The sequence below is a fragment of the Delphinus delphis genome, chromosome 8 (assembly GCF_949987515.2).
Source record: "Delphinus delphis chromosome 8, mDelDel1.2, whole genome shotgun sequence".
Lineage (NCBI taxonomy): Eukaryota > Metazoa > Chordata > Mammalia > Artiodactyla > Delphinidae > Delphinus > Delphinus delphis.
Window position 1 is genome coordinate 14367587 of NC_082690.1, and position 19534 is coordinate 14387120.

Sequence of the window (19534 nt, forward strand, 5' to 3'; positions counted from 1 at the left end):
TCCTACCTTGCTGATGAGGATGTAAAATGCTAATCATTTTGGAAAAGAGTTTGACAGTTTCTTGTAAAGTTAAACATACACTTGCCAAACAACCCAGCAATCCTAATTCAGGGCTTTTACCAAAAAGAAACGAAAATGTGTATCACACAAAAACTCATATGCAAATGTTCAGATTTATCTGAAATAGCCCAAACTGGAAATGATCCAAATGCCCATCAACAGGTACATAGATAAACTATTCACACAAATGGAATACTATATGGCACGAAAAAGAAGCAAACTGCTATAATATGTAACAACTTGAATGAATCAAAAAAGCATTACAGACGACAGACATAAAAAGGTTATACATTGTTTGATTTCATTTACATGAAGTTCTAGAAAAGACAAAACTCTTGTGACAGAAAGCAGATCAATGGTTTTAGGTGAGTAAATGCATGAGCGAACTTCTGAGAGTGACAGAAATGTTCTGTATTTTAATTACAGTGTTAGTTAAACTATAGTGTTAGTTAAACTATAGGGTTAATTAAAAATTATATACACTTGTCAAAGCTCATCAAAATATACACTTAAAATGAGTGTATTTTATTATATGTAAACTGCATCTCAAAATAAGTTTATTTTTAAAAGATAAAATAGAGTAAGTCCAGAATTTAAATAGCTTATAAATTGACTAACTCCTGTAACTTCCTACTTAAAATATTAAAACCTTAATTGTTGCTTTAGATAAACATAAAATCTTTAGAATGACACAGGAAAATAAACTTTTATTTCAAAGATAAAACTTGAAAGCCTGAACATTTTAAAAATTTAATTCTTAGCTCTAAAAATACTGTTTGTAAAAATATTTAACATTTCAATGAGCACTATATCAATATGATGATCTTTTTGGCCATGCCGCGTGGCATGCGGAATCTTAGTTCCCCAACCAGGGATTGAACGCGCGTCCCCTGAAGTGGAAGCACTTCAGTGGAGTCTTAACCACTGGACTGCCAGGGAAGCCTGATGACTTACTTTAATACCTAAAGCCAAGTAATTACCAGAGCAATTCCTGTAACTAGGATATTCTTACCAGAACATTCCAACACTCTATAGTGGAGAAACCTAACAAACACTACTTCAGCCCAGTCATCAATGTCACTGTCAACAGTCATAAATCATGTTGATGGTATATACCCTTGATATGGTATGATGAAAATGGCACTATATCTCTGTGATCCTCCTTCCAACAAACCATAACTCCAGTCTAATTGTGAGAAAAACATTAGACAAATTCCAATGTAGCAGCATATTATAAAACACCTGACCAGTACTCCTCAAAACTATCAGGATCATCAAAAACAAGGTAAGTTTAAGAAACTGTCACAACCAAGAGAAGCCCAAGGAGACAGGACAACTAAATGTAATGTGGTATCTTGGGTGTGATCCTGGATCGGAAAAAGGAGAACAGGTAAAAACTAAGGCAATCAAAATAAACTCTGGACTTTAGTTAATAATAATGTATTAAAACTCATTGATTAATTGTAACAAATGTACAGTACTAAGGTAATATGTTAATAATCCGGGAATCTGAGGTCAAGTATGGGATACACATTCCCCTCTGTACTAGCTTTTCAATTTTTCTATAAATGTAATCTATTCTAAAAAATAAACTCTTAAAAAAAGCTCTCCCTCCTCCATTCCCTCATTGCCAAATTAAAAAGTCCATCTCATCAGTAAAACTTAGAACACTACAAGAGAGGAAGGGAAAGAAACAAAGGGAAGGGGATCAAGAAAAGGATGGTACAGGTGCTAATTTAAAGAACATCATTACAGCTTTGGTAGAAAATTACATTGTGAAGCCTTTTTTTTTTTTAACTATTTAGTGGAAGAAGAGAATGCACAAAAAAAAAAAAAGGTCAAAAGATGATCTAACAAGGATGTTAAAAATACTCTTCCCACTGCTTATACAGCTGTACTAGTGTTTTGACGTCAATCTCAAGACTCCCATGGAGTATACCAACATTTCACTCTTTGGTGTTTGCTGTATAAATTTCAAAGTAAAACCACTTGTTAATGAATGTCAACAGTTTCCATGATGAGAAAACTAATTTTGCTTAAACTCTGAGAATTATAGTGGCGAACCATGGGAGGAGGAAGGGCAGAAATGGAGAGGGTCATTCGAAGCATGCTTAAATTAAGTTTAAATTAAGTCTTCTCTCTTAGCTTTTTAAGTCATTTAACTCTCATTCTTAATCTTCACTGGGAAACCAGAGTGAAATACCAATCTCTTTCATTTCTTTTACAAGTCTGAAAAAGATTTGGTTGGGTAAAAGCAAATTGTTAGTGTGCCCTTCAAAATTGAGGGTGGATTCCAACATTTTTGAAACTTCAAAATCCAAAATATCTGTATTCTGTACCATAGATTTAACTTAATAGAGCTATGTTGGTGATTTAAATCACTAATCTACATGATTCAGTGTAATCAGTTATTCACCAAAACATATTCTTTGCTAAAACCATCACATAAATTGTTCACTATTCAAAGAGAAATTTGTTTTTAAAAATATTTTTTTCTAAGTTTGCAACTTATGAGGACTGAGAATGTTATATCAAAATTCACAAGGTTAATTTTATACACTGAAAGGTAATTTCTGCAATGTTGTATATGTTGTATTACTGAATTCTGAATTAAGTAAGAAACTTAATTCAAAAACAGGGTAACCAAAAATCAAAAACACACAACAGATTCACAAAAACCAAAAAGAAGAGAACACAAGCATAATACAAAAGAAAACCATCAAACCACAAAAGGAAAAACAAAAAGAGCAAAGAAGAAATACAAAATCAACTGGAAAACAAGGTTCAAAATGGCAATAAACACATATCTATCAATAATTACCTTAAATGTCAATGGACTAAATGTTCCAATCAAAAGGCACAGACTGGCAGACTGGATTTAAAAAAAAAACCAAAAAAAAAAAAAAACCCAAGAACCTAAAATATGCTGCCTACAAGAGACCAACTTTAGGGCAAAAGACACACATAGACTGAAAATGAGGGATGGAGAAAGATATTTCATGCAAACGGAAATGACAAGGAAACAGGAATAGCAATACTCATATCAGACAAAACGGACTTTAAGACAAAGGCCATAAAGAAAGATAAAGAAGGACACTATATAATAATAAAAGGATCAATACAAGAAGAGGATATTACACTTGCTAACATATATGCACCCAATATAGGAGCACCTAAATACATAAAACAAATGCTAACAGACATAAAGGGAGAAACTGATGGGAATACAATAATAGTAGGAGACTTTAATGCCTCATTCACATCAATGGATAGATCTTACAGACAGAAAATCAATAAGGCAACAGAGATCCTAAATGATACAATAGAATAGTTAGACTTAACTGATATTTTCAGAACATTATATCAAAAAAAAAAAAACCAATACACATCCCTTTCAAGTACACATGGAACATTCTCTACGATTAACCACATACTAGGACACAAAATAAGCCTCAACAAATTTGAGAGGATAGAAATTATTTCAAACATCTTTTCTGACCACAAGGGCATAAAACTAGAAACCACCCACAGAAAGAGAAACAAGAAAATACCAATTACATGGAAACTAAACAATATACTACTAAAAATTCAATGGGTCAACAACAAAAATCAAAGAGGAAATGAAAAAATACCTTGAGACAAATGACAATGAAAACACAACCATACAAATCTATGGGATGCAGCAAAAGCAGTTCTAGGAGGGTAGTTCATAGCAATACAGGCCTTCCTCATAAAACAAGAAAAATCTCAAATAAACAACCTAACCTACCACCTAAAAGAATTAGAAAAGAACAAACAAAACTTAAACTCAGCAGAGAAAGGAAATACTAAAGATCAGAGAGGAAATAAAATAGAGATTTAAATAAATAAAACAAAGATTTAGGGGACTTCCCTGGTGGCGCAGTGATTGAGAGTCCGCCTGCCAATGCAGGGGACACGGGTTCGTGCCCCGGTCCGGGAAGATCCCACATGCCGCGGAGCGGCTGGGCCCGTGAGCCATGGCCGCTGAGCCTACGCGTCCGGAGCCTGTGTTCCGCAACAGGAGAGGCCACAACAGTGAGAGGCCCGCGTACCACAAAAAAAAGAAAAAAGTGGTTTGTGAAGTCTTGTGCTGGAGATTTCTTGCTGGACGGTGCTCCATGGTCGGGTAGACCAGTTTGAAGTTGATAGCGATCAAATCGAGACATTAATTGAGAAAAATCAACATTATACCACGCAAGAGACAGCCGACATACTATAATCTAAATCAAGTGTGGAAAATCATTTGCACCAGCTTGGTTATGTGAATCGCTTTGATGTTTGGGTTCCATGTAAGTGAAAAAAAACTTCTTGACCGTGTTTCCACAAGCAATTCTCTACTTAAACGTAACAAAAACGTTCCATTTTTAAACCAAATTGTGATGGGCAATTAAAAGTGGATACCGTACAATAATGTGGAATGGACGAGATCACAGGGTAAGAGAAATGAACCACCACTAACCACACCAAAGGCTGGTCTTAATCCAAAGAAGCTGATGTTGTGTATATGGTGGGATTGGAAGGGAGTCCTCTATTATGAGCTCCTTCCAGAAAACCAAATGATTAATTCCAACAAGGACTGCTCCCAATTAGACCAACTGGAAGCGGCACTCGATGAAAAGTATCCAGAATTAGTCAAATGAAAACGCATAATCTTCCAACAGGATAAGGCAAGACTGCATGTTTCTTTGATGACCAGGCAAAAACTGTTACAGCTTGGCTGGGAAGTTCTGATTCATCTGCCGTATTCACAAGACATTGCACCTTTGGATTTCCATTTACTTAGGTCTTTACAAAATTCTCTTAATAGAAAAAATTTCAATTCCCTGGAAGACTGTAAAAGGCACCTGGAACAGTTCTTTGCTCAAAAAGATAAAAAGTTTTGGGAAGATGGAATTATGAAGTTGCATGAAAAATGTCAGAAGGTAGTGGAACAAAAGGGTGAATACGCTGCTCAATGAAGTTCTTGGTGAAAATGAAAAATATGTCTTTTATTTTTACTTAAAAACCAAAGGCACTTTTTGGCCAACCCAATATATTCAATATCCTGTAATAAACCATAATGGAAGAGAATCTGAAAAAGAATATATATATATAAAACTGAATCACTTTGCTGTACACCAGAAACTGACACAGCATTGTAAATCAACTATACTTCAATTTAAGAAAAAGAAAGAAAGAAACTTACTTCAAGAAATTCTTAGCTTTGTAAACTTCTGGATGGAAATGAGCAGAAAAATCAGCTAGAGATGTTCAGTAGCTCAGTGAAGCTGTTTTTATCAAGTATCATAATGTTCACACACATACTTAGTTATAACAATAATCCAACTTAATCTCCAGAAGTACCTCCCTACTCTTTAAAGGCAATTAAATCAAAAGGAGTGAATGTTTCTCCTCCTCCCAAGAATAAAATATCCAAGCAATGCTTAACCTGCTGAACTGCTATAGAGACATTTAAAAAATGTGGGAAATCCCACAAAAAATGAGCACCTGTCTTACCTCTAAAAAACAAACTTCAGTTTTCCATAAATAAATCTTTCAAATGCAAGGAGTTAACCAAGAAAGGATTCTTACATTCTGTTGCTCACTTGCCTAGAGAAGATCAAGATATGTTTACGAGCAGATCCAACCCTGCAAAGCAAACTGATTAATAACACACTGGGAGAAAGGTTTGCTAAAAGAACTCTGTACTAGCCTAGTACATGACACAGTGTGTAGTGAAGCACAAACAACTATAATTCAGAGACATTAAATAATATCAAGTCAATGTTAAAGATGGTATATCTATTAGAACATATAAGAACTTTGCTTCCTGAACACAAAAGAAAACGTTATTAGAGCAATAAATAGTTCTCCTGAAACCCATATTGCAGTGCTAATGGGGACTACTTAAATAATGACATAGCTGTGGATTCTTTTGAAATTTATAAGGTATTTTTACTGTGGTAGTGGTTATCTTGTAGTTACTATTACTTATCTAGCATTCTCTTGAAAATTTTAGTGGCTTTAAGGTGTCACCATAAATTCCAATATTCAAAAGTATGAAGGTAACACAAAAACGTTTATATAGAGTACCACTTCTCTAGATTACAATCCAAGTTAGTGCCTTATAAATTAGATTACAAAATATCTAACTGACAGTAGCTTAGTCCACTCAAAGAATCAGTTTCAGTGAGTTATGCTTTATATTACCTCCTCAGTTTTTTATTAAAGGTGATTAGAAAAGACATTTTTAAAACTGCTTTTAACTTGTCATGAAACTGTTGTAGGAGAAACAGTATTGTCATGAAACCCATGTGACTAATATTTTTTATGAATTTAATGGCAAATAATAAAAATTTTGCTTCGTTACAAAGGAGGAAATATACCCACTAATAGCCAAATCATATTTATCTCTTTCCCACAGCATCCCAAAAACAGAGAGGATTAATCACAATGGTTGTATTAATCATAATTGTAATATTTGCATTTACCTCACTGTAATAACTTGACTTCCTATTTTTCTTTTAATGTATTTAGTTGGGATGTATGTATATGTGTGTGTGTTCTTTATTATAAACCACTTCACATCCTTTTGGGCAAGTGGAGTATAAACATTATAAATAATTTTTAAGTCAAAATAAGTGTATGTATTCATGCATTTTTCTTTAATATTATTGATTTTAATAAATATCTCCCTCTGCCCCAAAGTAACAACTTTTTGCATTGAGTTTTTAATTAGAAAAAAAAATCAAATCTCATTTGATCCTGTGATGTAGATGGTATGAAAGTATTATTCTCCTATATAGATTAGGAGAATTAGGCTCAAAAAACAAAACAAAAAAGTTGACTTAGTTATCATGTCATCCTTGAGGTACAAAGCTAGGATTCATTTTAGCAATTCTGACGTCCATATGCTTTCCTCTATGCTACACTACTTTAAACAGAACTTTTGGCGAAGACTACACAAAATTAAAATATTAGATGATACAGAAGGGAGGAAAGGACAGAGGTAAGGAGACGGGAATGGTAGAGGAAAGAAGAAAAAAAAGAAGGAAGAAAGAAGGAAGAAAGGGAGGGAGGAAACAGAAGGAGAGGGGAGGGAAAGGAGGCCAACCATTCATAACAGCAGTGAAAATTATGAAGCATCTAGAATAAACTTAACAGAAAATGTGTTAAGACTTCTACAGATAAAATTACCAATTATTATTGAAGAACATAAGAGAAGACCTGAAACTTCTTAAGAAATACCATGTTCAGGTATAAGAAGACAACATCATAAAGATGTTCATTTTCCCCAAATTAAACTCAACCTTCAATGCAAGTACAATTAAAAACCCAACAGGGCTTTTTATGGAATCTAATAAGCTGATCCCAAAATTCATACAGAAAAGAAAAAGCCAAGAATAGCAATGAAAATTCTGAAAAAGAAAAACTGAGTAAAGGAGACTTACTCTGCTTACAGAGCTTAAGTAATTTGGACAGCTTGGCGGTATAGAAAAACTTAAACTGACAAAACAGAATAGAAAGATCAGAGACAAACCCACAAAACATGGAAACATGATATATGACAAAGATGGCACTGCAAATCAATGGTGAAAAGATAAACTGTACAACAAAAGGCAAGACAACTGGTAATCTCTAAGGAAAATAAAACTTACTCTCTACCTCATACTATATTCATATTTTATTAATTAAAAAACACCAGTTGCAAAATATACACAACATGAATTCAAATTTTTATAAAGTTAAAAAATCTGCCCCCCTAAAAAACCTCTAAAATGTTTGAGGATATATAACTATGTAGCACAAGTATAAAAACATGCATGAGAACAATAAACACCAAATTTACCAGAGTATAAGTGAAGAGGAAGAGTAGAGACCACAATTAGAGAAAAGTATGCAGGAGAGCCCCAACTTTATCTGTGATTGTTATTTCTCCTCCTTCCCACCAAAATGATGATGCTACACAGTAGGTACCTGGATGTTCATTATGTTCTTTTTTTTTTTTTTGTCTTATGCTTGCAATATTCTACAATGAAGTAAAATGAGGGGAAAAGAAAATTTTTTAATTAGATGTTGCAGCTAACTGAGACTTCTACTTAATAACAGAGAAAGCCAGGTTTTTTCAGTTTTTAAATTTAGAATTCATTTAAAGAATCAAACATTCTTTTATATCTCAGAATAATACTTTGTTAAAACTGAGTAATTCCAATTAATTTCTATAAAATGATAAATATAATGCTTAAGTGGCTTTTACCACCAGTTCACTGACTTAAAACTCTCTAAAATTAAATAAATAAATAAATAAATATGCTATTCAAATATAAGACTACCTTAAATTCCATACAAGTTTTTTCCTCTATTCCACAATGAAATCTTTGGGTCTTATTTTATCATTAAAAAAGTATTCCAACTTTTTTAAATTAAAAAAATTTTTAATTTAAAAATTCCAACTTTTAAAATTTCCAAGATTAAAAAAAGTTATTAAAAGCATCTAAACAACAGAAATTATTGATTTTTTGTGCTGTTCTATAATCCTTGGAAAAATTCCCATTAACGTGCTTTTCCCCAGAAGTATAGGAAAAGTTCCAAACTTATTCACATATCACAACAGTTCTGAGATGTGAATAGCAGAACTGCAGATCAATCATCTACTCTTTCCTTCCCATAGTGTGTGATCCCTATTTGTATAATCACCAGAAGAATCGGATCCAATAAGACTGTTGGACAGTAATTAAGCTTCTTAAAACTACCTGACTCTACTTTGCCATAGTGTAGTCTAGTTAAAATTTTTTTCTTTCCTATTTATTTCTATCCACCAATGGAATATATGTTATCACGTGACCCTGAAGAAGGGAAGATGGGTAAGTTCAGAATTAGGAAACTGGAGTCAGGAGGTTGGGGTCAGAATGTGGTCATATTATTTACCTGCTGCTCACAACCAGAAAGAGATTAGCCAATACTTTCGTGGAAAAATAAGGAAGTTCATATTTGCGATACAAGAACAAAACACTCGCTATATTATTTTATTGCCCACAGCATCATGAAAAGCTTTAAAAAAATTTTAATATAACACCCCCAAGTAGATACATTTAAATTTAAATTTAACTTCAGGTCATCAAGAAAGATACCTTTGGTATCATTTTCTGTTTTTAACTGACCCTTTCTCCAGAGTCTTGCAATGGAGGAATAGTTGGCAGGATTTCTTTTTTTTTTTTTTTTGACTTTTGCTGTTGAAAGTGCTACCAGGGGTACATGTAATTACTACAATTTAACATAAAAATTATCCTTCCCTACTTGTGAGGTGCTGTTTTTCACTAAGATTATAACTTTACGAGTGGTGCACATAAATTGGTGAGCAAGTCAGCTAATACTTATCAAGATAAGCAGGTTCACTAAACCGGCAATCCACAGGGTGACAAACGTCAGAAACACATTATCTTCACAGTCATATCACCTATTTGTTCTTCTTAACCATAACAAATTATAAGTAAGATCTTCAACAACATATAAAATTTAAAGAATTGAAGTAAATGGGAAAAGGAACCTGAAGTTGTTAATAACCTCTTTGAATTTAAATATTCCCCAAATAAGAATACCTTTTTTTAAGAGCCAAACTTTCATCTCAAAACCTTTGCATTAAACATTCAGAAATTTGGGAGTCATCCTAGATCCCTCATTTTTCTTTGTCCCTCTAGCTCATTCATTGGTCACTACAGTCCTCTCCAATCCATCACCCCTGCCCTAGTGCAGGAACTTCTCGTATCTCCCATTATAGCCTCCCATTTGCATTCCTAGTCTCAAGAATTACTTCCTTCTGATCTTCTATCAAATTACTAACATAGTTTTTCATTAAAATAAAAGTCAATCAATTAAATAAAACTAAATAGAGTTTTTACTTAAAAACAAAACATCTCTAATTATAAAAGCAATATATATTCATGGTTGAAAACCTCGAAAATACAGATAAATATAAACAGTAAAACAATCATTCATAATCTCACAACCCAGAAACATTTAAAAAATTAGCACAAGACCTAGAAGTTTTTTTTTAAGCATTATATTATTATGTATGTTTTTAAAAACATAACTGGCATTGTATTTGGAGTTTTATCTCCTACTTTTCACACACCATGGACATCTTCCTATTAAGGTTTACTTGAAAATGTCTTTAGTGCTTATATAAATCTCTATCAAATGTCATAAGATAATTTATTAACACCAGTCTCCGGGAGCTCCTTGCCATCACCTCTTCAGAGGCACCTGACTTAGACTGGTTCTTCTTTGCCCCTACTAGAAAGAATGGTGTGGCTGACACCTTTGTATAAAACTTGATAACTAAATCTTTACTTCCTTTACGTCTTGAGAAATACACCAAAATTGGCATTACTGGATCAAAAGGTTTACATATGTCTTAGGCTTCTGAGCTATATTTGTAAAATTATTTTCTATAAAGTTTAAACCAATTTATATCCTCAACTGAAGAGTACAAAAAACACTGCCTTATCACAATCCTCCCTAGCATTCAGTATTCTTTTAAATTACAATTTAGAAAAGGAAAAAAAAAGATGAAGTTCCCAACACAGTAAGACACTATCTCAGAAATTTTCTGCTCAGTACCCAAGATTATGCCTTATGCTACGGCACTATACCTCTTATTTGGATTTATTTGTTAATTTACTCATCAATTCAAACATTTACTTCACGGTCTTCCAGGTACTGGGAACACAAAAGTGAATAAGACAGACAAGCTCAGTAAAGCTGAAAAAATTAGTTCCATGATTCCTTCACCTAAAGGATTGTCCTCAGAACTATCAAATTCCCTCTCTACTAACTACTTTATGGGTCCGGTCTGGGCTCAGTCCTTGAGAAGAGGCAGTCCCTATATTGATCAACATGACATTTGTGATAACAGAAAGCAGTGAGACATAAAGCTGGAGAAGTCAGACAAAAGCCAAGTAGTGAACGGTCTTAAATGTACGTTAAGGAACCTGCCTTTAACCTCGAGGCTGTGAGTCCCCAAATACTTAAACTCTGCCTTAATCACCTGCCACCGTCACATAATGCTAATGTTCTGTTTTCGTTTCAAAAGGAAACTTTATTTCACTATTATAAATTTAAAAACCAATATTATTTGACATAGAAAGCAATAAGAGACAAAATACACAAACTATTATTAAATTCTTAAAAATTTAAGATGAAATGCAAGTAAAGCATTCCTGGAAATAGGAACACTAACAATTAGCGCACCTGTAACATGGTCATTATAGCAGCCTTGAAAAAGAAGCATTTCATGTTTCCTTCTCTTCCAATCTCCTAAAGTTATGACATGCCTCTAGCCATACAGTAAAAACTGTCCTATTCAATTAATTGGTACCAGCGATTGGTCATTTAATGGAAAAGAGCGGTTAGAGTAAGGAACCGTTTCAAAAAAACACACTCATACACAACTTAAACTTCATTCCAATTTAAAATATATACGTGTACATTTATTTGCCAATTTTTAAATGCAGGATCAAGGCCTTTTCTTTCAGTAACAATGTGTTGGAGTGCCCTATGATCCTTCTTTTATACACCATGCTAAAATACACATGCTATGTTTATTTCCTGTTTCAGTTTCCTTACAGTGGACAAAGAAGCTAAAGATAATCCCTGGACTCTTTTTTTTCCCCAAATAGCTAATAGTTGTTTTTCATCCATCTCTAATTTGACAGCAATTTCTTTAGTTACAAGTCCCTACTCGTGCTTCCAAAGCACATACAACTCAGTTTTCACAGAAATAACTTTCTTTTTTATGCTCATATTTCATCGGTTTTCATAATATTTAACTGAACTATCTAATTCCAATACAAGTACAAAAGGTTGGGATTATACAGTTCAACTGCAAGGAGTAGAAATATTCAAACATACTACAAGAGGAGCCTGTAGATGTAAGCATTTAACCCACTGTGGGTAAAAGTCATGCTCTACAGGGGAAATGGAGCGAGTCCACTAAATTGAGGTTAACGAAGAGATTTCAACTACTACTTTTCCCCTTTCTTCTTTAATATATTGGTCACATCTTTCAAGACTGGGTAATGTTAGCTTCTCTTGATTACAGGATTTTGTGAATTCCTAAATGACCACTCATCTTTACCACATGTTTCCTGCAACAGTTCCTTAAATGTAATCAGCCACCTTGAGACACTCCAAAACTTTTATCTTAACATCAGGAATGCTACTCTTTCTTGGCACTTTTGCAGCATCTCTAACACTATTATTTGCAGGCTTTTTGTCAGCCATTACAGCTCAAAAACATTCATTAAAAATCTTATAAAAGTATTCCCTATCTTAACTTCAAAACTAGAACTACATTACAGAGTTTGGCAGAAATAATGGAAAAGTCTTCACACATCCATTTGAGTTGCAGGAAGAATTTCAAATATTTCTGGAAGAAATCTTCAATTTGTGAGATAATATGCATGAATGAGACAACTTCTGCAAATAAGCACATCTTGAAAAATATATCTGCTCATGCGAACAACTTACATTTATCCTGACAAATTTAAGTATTCCACATACAAAACAAAGCGAACAAGATAGGTGCAAAACTAGAACTATGAAATACATAAGTGAGTTGGATTCTTGTTCCCCTCTGAAAAGACTACTTAAGGATTCCTCTGAAAAACCACTGAAAGTATTCTGAATATTATAAAAGATGCATGGAAGATCTGATAATTTTTCACAGGAATTTTCCCAAACTGGATGGCAGCAAAGAGGAGACGAAGAACCCCTTTTCTACTTCACGAACACGAACTATTAACTCGACACATTCAGAAGAACAGATTCTAAAGATTATGTTAGATGGTTTCTTTGAATAAAAGGCCTTTTATTAGTATTTAAATGTAGAACAAAGTTGACCATTAACTATTTTCTGATCTTTCCAACCACAAACACTTGTGAGTTAGGATTCTTGGTGCTTGTTAACACCAAAATTTAAAAATGAAACTGCCCCAATGACCTTAAGTCTCATGTGAGTTATATACCAAGCAATGTCCAAAGAAGTATCCCTTTCTTATTGACTAAAAGCAGTCTTTCACTGAGGAAATGATTTTTCAGGCAGACATTTCTGTAAACAAAGGATGCACTACTGTATTTTTTTTTTTTTTGCGGTATGCGGGCCTCTCACTGTTGTGGCCTCTCCCGTTGCGGAGCACAGGCTCCGGACACGCAGGCTCAGCGGCCATGGCTCACGGGCCCAGCCACTCCGCGGCATGTGGGATCTTCCCGGACTGGGGCACGAACCCGTGTCCCCTGCATCGACAGGCGGACTCCCAACCAGTGCGCCACCAGGGAAGCCCCTGTATTTTTTTTTTATTTTTTTAAATTTAATAATAATAGTTTGCAATTTTTTCTACTGTTACCTTCTGTATATAGCAAAAATACTGATTTTCTATTTATAATAATGAAAGTTTCCTTTGGAAATGGACTTTCAATTTAAAAAGTAATGTTACAGAAGATTAAGTAACTGATAGATGAGGGATTAAATTATTTGGATACTATCTAAGTCATTAAGTTAATATCCAAATAATTTAAGTATGGGAAACAACAGCCTTCAAGATAAAGGCAAGTTCCTTTACATGCATTCAAGACCATTCTAATTATCCTTCCAGTGTCTTTTCTCACCACTTTCCCTCATCACAAACTTCATGTTCCAGCAATACCCCACACATAACAAACCAACCTTTCTGCCTAAAATGTCTATTCTATTATCCATATTATGACCACCACCACCTCCATAGACCATGCCACACACACACACACACACACACACACACACACACACACACACACACACACACACACAGAGACACACTATACCTAACACCCAACCCAACTCCTTAAAGAGGCTCTACACTAAGGTATTATCTTCCTCCGAGAAATTCTCCGTAACCAGATCTCCTCAGGCTGTATTATATGTTATTAGAAACTTTGTTTTACTCATCTATATTTCTTTCTCTGGTTCCCAGCATATTCGATAGATAATTTTTGAAAGAATGACTCTTACTTGACTAGTTTGTATCATTTAGCAATGCTAATTACACTCTACTTTCAACTTTTATCCCTTCATGAAGGCTCCTTTATAAAGTACTCCCCTGGTACTCCTACTCCTCTGTAAGCATTCCTTTGATTCTCTGTAACTTTGATTCTCAACAGCCTTTGAAAGCACTTCTCTCTTCACCAAAACATGTGACCCATGATACTATATGGGCCATCCTTCTGGTGCAGTCTCTTTCTTGTTGAACTCACCTATTCAAAGTACTTCAACTACCATCACAAACACAATAGCAGTAGCCAAGCCCTCACTCCTTTACATCCAGTCGCCTACTGGACATTTGCACCTGGATGCTTCATAGGTACCTGTGGTGGGCAGCCTCTAAAATAACCCCCAGTTAATTCTGCCTCCTGGAATTCATGCCCTGTATAGTTCCCTGCCACACTGAACAGAGCTGATCTCTCAGCTGAGCTGAGAGAACTTTACAAAAAAGAATGTGACTTCTGAGGTTAGCTCATAAAAGTCATTATGGCTTCCACCTTGCTGTCTATGATCACTTGATCTGGATAAAGCCAGCTGCCTCAAACACCACCATGAGAGGTCTTCCTGGTGAAAAACCGAGGTCTCCTACCAACAAACAGCACCAACTTAGCCAGCGTGTAAGTGAGTCACCTTGGAAGCAGATCCACCAGGTCCAACCAAGCACTCAGACGACTCAAGCCCTTGCTTCAGTAGCAGACATCCCAACTGCAGCCACATTAGAGACCCTGAACTACAAACCACCCAGCGAGGTTGCTCCCAGGTTCTTTATTACAGTAAACTGTATGAGATAATAAAGGTTTAGCACTGTCCAGCAGAACTTTTTGCAATGATTAAAATGTTCGATGTCCAATGTCCAAAACAGTGGCCATTGGCTACAAATGGCTACTGTACACTTGAAAGTGGTTAGTGTGACTGAAGAACTAAATTTTCAACTTTTTCTAATTTTAACTAATTTACATTTAAATAGCCATGTGTCTTGTGGCTCCCATGTTGTATAGTGCAAGTTTATTTATTGTTTTGGGATAATCTATTATGCAGCGTTAGATAACTGATACAGTACCTTAAACTAAATCTGTCCCTTACTACCTCTGTTTTCTTCTCCATCTTTCATCTTATCAGTCAACCAAACAAAAATAAAACAAAACTGTGCCTCCTCCCTTTTATATTCCACACCTTAGTGAATGGTACCACTACCCATCCAAACACCCAAGCCAGAAAGGCCCTCACTTTCACCAGCTACCCTTCTTATACTACTGGTATTCTTAACATTTTCTTAACAGCTCTATTTGTCTCTTCTCTTTTAAATGTAATGTTACAACTTTAATACTTTGTTCTTTTTCATTATTGAAAAATGTCTCCTTATTGGTATCTCTGCCCCTAAAACTTCTCAAGACTAATCAAGTCTTCACACTGCCGCCCAAATGATCTTTCTATAACATAACAATGATCGTATTACCCCTCTGATTAAAGACCTTCAGTGGTTTCCCACAATCCAGAGGATAAAACCCGAACTCCTCAGAAGAGCATAAAAATAATATGATGCCTCCTATCACTGCAACTTTACCAACTGTTGTGACGGAAGTCAACCTCCATGCTCTTCTCACACTGAACTACATGCGTTCTTAGAAAAGGTGAGCTACTTCACCTCTGTGCCTTTGTTCATACTGCTGCTTTACCTGAAATGATCTCCCATTCCTCACCTGTCTGATAACTACAACCCATCTTTAAGGATTCAATGGAAGTATTCATCTCTTGTTTCTGATCTGTCCAGAAAGTATTGATTCTTCTCGAGTCCCACTGCACCCTGTGCAGCTAGCTGCCTACATGTCTGTCTCCTTCTATTAGACTAGAAGCTCCTAAAAGGCAGAAAGAGTACCCAATTCAAGGCTGATTCTATCTGGCAGTATAGCATAGTGTTAAGAGTGCAGGTTTGGAAGTCAGACAAACTTAAGGTTAAAATCCCAGTTTTGCCACTCACTAGGTATGCTACTTAAACTTTCTGAGCTTCTGCTTCTTCACCTGCAAAATGAAGATTATATAATAAAACCCACTACCTCACAGTGTCATTGTAAGGAATAAGTAAACTATTATGTATAAAATGCTACAGTGCCTACTATATGATTTTTAATGAATAAATGTATTTTTGATGAAGAGATTAATGAGTCACTACCTCCTAGGTGGGCAAAGAAAGGGTGAGATAGGTCAAAATAAAAAGTATCATCTCTGAAATCACTTTTGCTAGGCTACTCTAAAGAAAATTGGTAAATAATACCGGAAGCCTCTCACGTATCTACCATGTGGTCAGAAAATGACAGAGAACGGCAAAAGGACTCAACTGGAAATAAATAAAAGTTTGAGGAAACTAAAAGGTTGACGAAGAGGAGAGATTCTAGATGGGGTCAGATGGGAGAGATCAGAAGCCCAGTGATGACAATGAAGGCAAAGAATGCATAGAGAAGGGAATGGGGGGGAGAAGGAGAAGTAGAAGGTAAGAAGTAGAAAAACACAAAAACTTGAAAGTAGAATCTTTCCAAGCAACAACAAGATCTAAGATGTAGTCATATAGATCCTAGGATAAATCACATGAAACTGCAAATATTGAACTATTTTCGACTAAAAAACCAGACTGGTCCATTTTTAAAATAATAAATTGGACCTTTTTTAAATAATAAAATTTGGGGGGTTACATATTAATTCCATTAATTCCATTTTACATTCTACCTTTTGCCTTGAGTGCCTGAGACAATGTAGGGCTCCTAAGAAAATTATGGAAAACAAAAAAATTACTTTCCTATTAAAATGTCCTGGATGTTCTCTGGAACACAATTTAGAAATTGCTGCTGTAATTTACATTAAAAGATAAGAGACTAAATAAATAAACTTCTTTGGCTGAACCCTCTCATTTGAATTTTATACTTTCTAGTTGTGTTTGGATTCTAACTTCACAGAAATCATAGTTACCCAAAATTATGTGCAGTAACAAATACAATGAACCAAGAGTCATAAGACCTGGATTTTAAAGCTGGTCCCAAATATGTATTAGCTGGGAAATACTGGGCTAGTCAATGAATGTCTCTGAATCTAAGTTTTTTCTCATCTGTAAAACAGGAATAACATCTGTCTTGTGTTGTTGTATGTATTAAATATAATGCCTATAAAGCACCTAGAATTATACTTAACAAATGGAAGCTTATTGTTACTAAATGAGGAAACAACTGTAAAAGCGTAGTAAATGAGAATGTAAATTACTCTAGTATCATACAGACAAAATATATGAAAGTTACAATGATTTGACTTGTTAGATGTGACAAGATTGAAGTGAATCATACTGTTTGTGTGATAATAACCTGCTCATTTTTAAATACGGAAAACAAGCATGGGCAAATATTTCTATAATAAATAGATTATTTACAGGCTGTGAATTTGTCATCTACCTCCTCATTATATTTTCCAATGTGACTTTTAACTTCATCAACCCGAAAAGATAACAACATTCTCCAGACGAGTCATATCGATAACAAACTTTGCAAGCTGGATAAGCAAAGATTTCCTTATTGCTAACAGTGTGAGGAAGCAATGCTAGCTAAAATGAGATATGGTAAATATTTATGCAAAATTAACAGAACTTTACCCCACAGGGAGGCTGCAAGCATGGGAAAAAGCAGCTTCCCAGAACTCAGCATAGCGGATGTCTGTAGATCTCCCTAAGGGCTATAAAGTCTCCACATCCATAAGAATGCTTCAAAGCATTTGAATGCAGCCTTTTTGCATGCAGCCTCTTTGTAAGTCTGAAACCTAGTAAAATTCTCAAGTCAGAATTCTCTACCTAGAAACAGTACTTATTAAATAATGATTTGGTTTGTGGGCTTCTTTTTTAAACCAACTATCTGCCTATCTCTGTTCTAGATTCTCTAGGGTTACTAAGAAAATGCAAGAAAACAATTCATAGCTCAAAAGAGTTAATAGGTTAAAAAACAACACACTGAAATATCTCTTAAGCAAGTTTTCCAATGTTATGGCATAAAGAGTGGCTAGACTAAAACGATTCATGCCACGGAATTGTCAGTAACAACAATAAAAAAAATCATTTACAAAGAAGAAATGAAGATTAAAAGTAACAATGTATTATGGCACAGAAGATGCATCTAGAGCTAGAATAAAAGGGCTATTTCTTTAAGTGGCAGAAAATATAAACTAAATGACAAAGAGAAGATCACTACTATAACAAGAAATCTTTAAAAAGAAAATATAGTCTCCATTACCACTTAACCAAACATAGATACTTGCTAAGAAAAAACTTAAACCCAATTTGCTTATATCATTTGTTCCACAAAGGCCCAATCACTTACTATTAAAATCATTCATTTGCTGCCTTTTCTTACTCTTATGTACTCAGTATAACAATTTTTTGAGTCACTTCTGTTTTGTGTGCCTATAATAAAAAATAAATAAATAAAACTTGTATTAGATGGGCCTTAAAATTCTTTTATTTATTTATTTGTTTGTTTGTTTGTGTTGGGTCTTCGTTGCTGCGCGTGGGCTCTCCCTAGTTGTGGTGAGCGAGGGCTACTCTTCGTTGCGGTACGTGGGCTTCTCATTGCAGTGGCTTCTCTTGTTGCGGAGCCCGGGCTCTAGGCACGTGAGCTTCAGTAGTTGTGGAACACGGACTCAGTAGTTGTGGCTCGTGGGCTTCAGAGCACAGGCTCAGTAGTTGTGGCGCATGGGCTTAGTTGCTCCGCGGCATGTGGGATCTTCCCGGACCAGGGCTCAAACCCATGTACCCTTCATTGACAGGTGGATTCTTAACCACTGCACCACCAGGAAAGTCCCTTCAACTTCTTAAAAGAACTTTGGAATAGTTATAATGTAAAATGACTTACAAGCAATACATATTCGGCTTCAAAAAGTCCAATGTTTACAGATGTATGTATATATTTTCAAAAAATGAGTAAGAAATGGAAATACAATGTAGCCATTTTTTAGAGGAAATGAGACAAAATCCCTCTGGAAAAGGGAGTAAGTAAATAGGCGATTAAGAGTAAAAAGAATAAAACATAGTTATGAAATTATAATGTAAAGACAACACTTTAATGGTTTTGTTGAAGACAAAATCCACTTTCTGGGTGTCATCCAACTGATTTAAAAGATCCACTGACTGGTCCAGATGAGCCAATCATAGTATAAGCAAACCTGAGACCAGTAGGCCAGAAGAAAGTGGGCATTGGAATCATAATCCCAATTCTTCTGTTTAGAAACAATGTGACCGCAATTCTTCTGTTTTGAAACTATATGACCTTGAGCAAGTAGTGAAGGTCTCAGAACATCATTTTTCTCCGTTTTAAAATAGGAACAACAGGGCTTCCCTGGTGGCGCAGTGGTTGAGAGTCCGCCTGCCGA

At 35.0% G+C, this 19534-nt stretch overlaps 1 protein-coding gene across 3 annotated transcripts in view; it reads right to left on the bottom strand.

Annotated features, from left to right (window-relative positions):
- Positions 1-19534, bottom strand: part of ARHGEF12 (Rho guanine nucleotide exchange factor 12) — a 144400-nt gene that overhangs the window by 112208 nt on the left and 12658 nt on the right. The gene's annotated exons all lie outside the window — the stretch shown is intronic.